The following is a 5,633-nucleotide window of genomic DNA, read 5'->3' on the forward strand; positions in this document are numbered from 1 at the left end:
TTTTGTTTTGTTTTGTTTTTTGTTTTTGCGACAGGGTTTCTCTGAGCAGCTTTGGAGTTCTCTAAGAACTCGCTCTGTAGATGAGGCTGACCTCAAACTCCCAAATGCTGGGATTAAACACATGTGCTACCACTACCCAGCCCTGTGTGGTCTTTTAAAAATGATTTATTTTTATTAAAAAATATTTTGCTAAGCAGTGGTGGCACACGCCTTTAATCCCAGCATTTGGAAGGCAGAGGCAGGTGGATCTCTCTGACTTTGAGGTCAGCCTGGTCTACAAAGTGAGTTTCGGGACAGCCAGGGCTACAAAGAAAGACCCTGTCTCAAAAAGATTATTAACTTTAATTATGTATACGTGGAGTGGGGGTGCATATGCCCTTGGAGGCATCAGATTATACTTAGAGCATCAGGAGTTCAAGGTCATTCTTGACCACATGTTTTACATAGTTCAAGGCTGGTTGACTATGTGGGATCTTGTCTAAACAATAACAAAAATGCTTTTCCTTTTTGCTAATGCTTCACTTTGGTAAACATGCATGCTATGAATTAGGCTCTGCTAAAACAATTGATACTGAAACAAGGTGACTACATAGAAAGAACTTCCTACACCACTCGTGCAGTTGTGACTTTAATGGCCAACCTGATTATCTTCTTCCTGGACAACTCCATTAGCTTTTCCCTTGGGAGAAGTGGAGAGGGCGGTGGGGGTGGGGGTGGGGGTGAGATTGAAATGCATCATCACACCACTTGTGGCAGTGTATGCCTATAATCCCAGCACTCTGGAGCCCAAGAGCAACCGCAGTTCAGACATACTTGGCTAAGTTGAAAGTTACAAGCAGTTTGGGTTATATGAGACCCTGACTCAAAGAAGCCTAATAAATAGGAATGTCCCTTTATATTTTTTTTTAGATTCTCTATTTTACAATTCTGAATCTATAGATTTAACTTTTTTGTTTTAGTTTTATTTCCTGAGTATATTTTATGGGCTCCATACACTGTGTACCATTATTGGCTTTGGCAACTGAAGTAGAGCTGGGTTAGGTGGCAATTTGGATGGGAAAGAAGATATGTAATGGCCTGTCCTGTCCCTTTAAGACAAGAGTCCCGCCCTATTCCCCCACCCCCACACCCCATCTGCCAAGTCAAGCAATCTTCTTTCCCCTTCCAGCCTGAGCTCCTTCCTTTCTGTCCCTGTCCAGAAGAGCTAGCTTCTCTCCTCCCCTCTGTTTCTGTCTCTCCCTGTCTTTCTCTTCCTCTCTCTGCTCTTCCCTTTTCTCCCCTTCTCCCTCCATTACCTACTAAATAAATACCCACTTTGTCTGCATGGCCTGCCTGTCTGTTTCTGTAGGACTGGCTGACCTGCTGTGAGGCTCCATACCTGGGACACACTGCCCCTTAAGGCTGGCTGCCCACTGCTGCCCCCTGGGGAACCACAGCATTTTATTTTTACCATAACAAGATGGGCTCAGATTACCTACTTTTTAGCTCCACAAGCTGGGGAGGAATAAAATGGACTTCACCGTTTCCCCTTGTAATGAACAAATTGTTGGTTCTATTATATAAACACCGGGTGAGTGGAGAATAGCTCAGTGACACTGTGCTTGCCTAGCAGCTGTGAGCCCTAGGTTTGAATCACAGCATGACAAAAAAAATAGGACCCTTAGGAATCTCTGAGAGATTCTGTAATGATGCTGGTCAGAGAGGAGAGGGCAAGGAGAGAAGGGAAGTCCCAGGACACGGGAGCAGGGCTGTGAGAAAGAAGAAACTGCTTGCTACTTCAGGAGAGAGACGCTGCAGATCTAAAGAGGGAATCAAACCAGGCCAACTCAATGTCTGCCAGGGAGTACTTGGGTTCAGCCCCCTCCCCCCCACTGAAGGCAAGGAAAGGAAGAAATCCCTCAGACCATGGCTAATGCCTGACACCCAAAATATCAGATCATTGTGAGGCCGGAGACACGGCCATTCCCTGGCACGTAAAGGACATGCAAGGTACTAAGAGGGATCCACCGAGGGATTTCAGCTTCGGTATCTCCCCATTCCAGCCTTTTAGCTGCTGTCAAACCACATTAGGGCAGAATATTGAACCCTACCATATCCCAGCTGCTGGGGACTTCCCAAGAGACAAACATGTGACAAAGCAGGCACAAAGCTCCCCTCCATGTGTCTGCTCCTGGCATACCTGAATGCTTCTACCAGGTCCTACTCTCAAAGTCACTTTCAAAATCTAAGCTAGTTATTCAGGGTGCTGCCTCCCCACAAAGCCACAAAACTGAGTATAGGCTACTAAGGTCCAGGTTTGTAGAAGTCTGTGAAGTCTAGGGTTGAGAGGCCACACTAGAGGGTATACTAGGCAGCCTCTTGGACTGGGAGAAGCAAAGTATTGAGTTCAGGTCCTGGTCATGTCCCCTGTAGCTGTGTGAACTTGAGCTATTACTAAGTTCTCAACACTTTAGGGTATTTCATCTCTCTAATACTGGTAGTAATAAGAGACCAGGCAATGGTGGCATACTCCTTTAATCCCAGCACTAGGGAGGCAAAGACAACTCTGAGTTTGTGGCCAGTTTGGTCTACAGAGCAAGTTCCAGAATAGCTAGGGCTACACAGAGAAACTGTCTTGATAAACAAAAACACAGCAACAACAAGAGTTCAAGGTGAGCCTGGAATGAGGATGAGATCCTGTTCCAACAACAGATGTATAGAGGGACAAGGGGAGAAAGGACCAGGAGGCTTTCAGATGTCAGACCCTCTCTTGTGAGTTAGAGGCCAGACTAAGTTCCTGGACAGCCAGGACTGTTACATAGAGAAACCCTGTCTCAAAACACTACATGAGGCTGGATCTATCTCCAGCACCATATATACACTTGTGAGATTAAGGGTGTATGGTCAGAAATTCTAGGTCACCCTTCACTGCACAGCTGTCCCCCCAAACAAAACACACACCAACAAAAATCTGTTGTCTTGGGCTGTCAATAGAACTTGCTCCCAGCAGAGTTCTGGGTTTGATCCTTAGCAACAGACATACAACACCTTTATGTGCTGGCAGATGTACTTTCCAGTGTCTTGAAGCCACCAATGACAATAAAACCAGGTGGTGATACATGCTTATAATCGTAGCGATCAGGAGTGTTTCAAGTTTTAGGCCAGCTTAATTTGCCAGAATACATAGCAAGACTGTCAAAACCTTGACTTTTCTGGGTTAAAGTTGCACCCACTCCACTGTAGGTTTAATCTCCACAGTGTGTTTTGCCTGTATGGAAGTGTGCTACATGCATTCCTGATGTCTAAGGTTTCTGATCTGGAACTGAAGTTACAAATGGTCCTGAGCTTCTGTGTGGCTGATGGGAATCAAAACCTAAGTCCTCTGGCAAAGTAGCCAGTGAACAAAATGACAGCCTCATAAAATGATAACCAACACAGTTTAAAACAAAGTACAACCTAGGGGCTGGTTAAGAATGTTTGTTCTTATCAGAGGACCTAGAGTCTGTCACCAACATCCATGTGGAACCTCCTGAAACTGAGAAGCTTCTGTAAAGCAAAGGACACATTTAAAAAACCAGAACGGCATATCACCTTTGGGTATATACCCAAAGGACGCTCAATCTTACCACAAGGACATGTGCTCAACCATGTTCATAGCAGCTTTGTTTGTCATAGCCAGAACTTGGAAATAACCTAAATGCCCCACGGATGATGAATGGATGAGGAAAATGTGGCACATTTACACAATGAAGTACTACACAGCAGAAAAAAATGACGACATCGTGAATTTTGCAGAAAAATGGATGGACCTAGAAATTCACAATCCCAGAGAACCTAGATAGCAGAGAGGACCCTAAGAGAGACATATATGGGTCTAATCTATATCTTCTGAGTAAATTGGGAGCATGGAAACCAAGGGAGAGGGTACAAGATGAGGGAAGAGGAAAGGAGTGGAGAAAAATATATTCCTTAATAAAAACAAAAGCAACCGGGCGGTGGTGGCGCACGCCTTTAATCCCAGCACTTGGGAGGCAGAGGCAGGCGGATCTCTGTGAGTTCGAGACTAGCCTGGTCTACAAGAGCTAGTTCCAGGACAGGCTCCAAAACCAGAGAAACCCTGTCTCGAAAAACCAAAAAAAAAAATAAATAAAAACAAAAGCAGACAAAAAAAACACCCAGCTCTACTTTTCAATTTTGTTGGAGCTGGAAACAGCACTTAGTTGGGTCATTTTCTTTACATTTGTGTCTGCCAGCCAGCACTTTGAGAGTCTCACTGTGTAGCCCTGCCTGGCTTCCTGAGTGAGCTTCTACATCTCGCATACATGCCAGTATTTTATTATCCTTTCCATATCTTCAATGTGTCCAAACGTAGCCAGGGTTAGACATTTTCATTTCTCCCTGAAAACTTGGTAGCACAGTCACAGTCCTGAAGCTACTGCCATTCACAAAAGAAATCAAGATGCTTTTAGAGTTTTATTTAAAAAAAAAACACCTCCAGAATAGTTAAAAATAACAATCATCAAGGGTATAGATGCCAGACACAGGCCATCCAAGAGGGTAGCTTGGAAGGTGTGATTTAGGACCACAAACGACTTCATCATTCATTATCCTGTGTCTATTTAAGCCATGGCTAACAGTGTTACTCACTGACTTAGCTTCTGTACCTACAGACCATGCACGGCACAGGTAGCTTTGTCTTGCAAAGTCACCCCATATACACATAGGACATTTATTGAAAAAGTTATACAAAACAGTGTAACTCAAAAAGCACAGTAAAAGACCCAAGTCCCTTCACTCCTGGCTTCTCAGTGCGCTGCTGCCACTGTTACTGTTTCTCCTCCTTCTGGTCTTCCTGCTGTTCCCCAGTACCAGAACTTCCTGAACCTTCCTGTTCAGATGTCATCTGTTGAGAAAATATTTGTGATCACTGAGATTTCATATTAGGTAACAGTTTGCTCTGTTCAACACAGCTCATCCATCATACATAACTCACTGTATTTATCATTCCTTCCCCCGCCATGTATTATACAGAAAAAGGCTAACTAGAGACAGTCACATTCTAATACTGGATCATTCCTAGCATACACTACTCTCAGAACAAACGTTTAGCGCTGCAAACACAGGTGAATAGGATGAGTATTAAAGGCACACAGCAGGGGCTGGAGAGATGGCTCAGTGGTTAAGAGCATTGCCTGCTCTTCCAAAGGTCCTGAGTTCAATTCCCAGCAACCACATGGTGGCTCACAACCATCTGTAATGAGGTCTGGCGCCCTCTTCTGGCCTGTTGGCATACAGACAAAACATTGTATACTAAATAAATAAATATTTAAAAAAAGAAAAAGAAAAAAAATAAAGGCACACAGCAGCTATTGTCTCAGCTAAACAAGACCGTTGGCCGGTTGTGGTGGCGCACGCCGGTAGGATTTGCTGAAGGAGGCAGAGGCAGGAGGATCACGAGTTCGAGGCCAGCCTGGGCTACACATTTAAGAAAAAAAAAAAAAAAACAAGACCGTTGAACGAGATGAAGCTTTAAGATTGGAAGTTTGAGGCCAGTCCAGGGTTGTAAGACCAGAGACAGGCGATGTACCATGCGCTCAGTCCTGAGATGTCATCACATACTTTTGTATGATGTGTTGAAACACACATCACTGCAC

The 5,633-nt window shown here is 44.3% G+C and overlaps 1 non-coding gene across 1 annotated transcript; it reads right to left on the bottom strand.

Moving 5' to 3' along the window:
* Nucleotides 1–5,568: 5,568 nt before the first annotated feature.
* On the bottom strand, nucleotides 5,569–5,633 carry LOC142849110 (small nucleolar RNA SNORD63). The gene has a single exon (XR_012910514.1). It is a non-coding gene; the product is annotated as a small nucleolar RNA SNORD63 (small nucleolar RNA).

The sequence above is a fragment of the Microtus pennsylvanicus genome, chromosome 4 (genome assembly GCF_037038515.1).
Source record: "Microtus pennsylvanicus isolate mMicPen1 chromosome 4, mMicPen1.hap1, whole genome shotgun sequence".
In the NCBI taxonomy this organism is placed as follows: Eukaryota; Metazoa; Chordata; class Mammalia; order Rodentia; family Cricetidae; genus Microtus; species Microtus pennsylvanicus.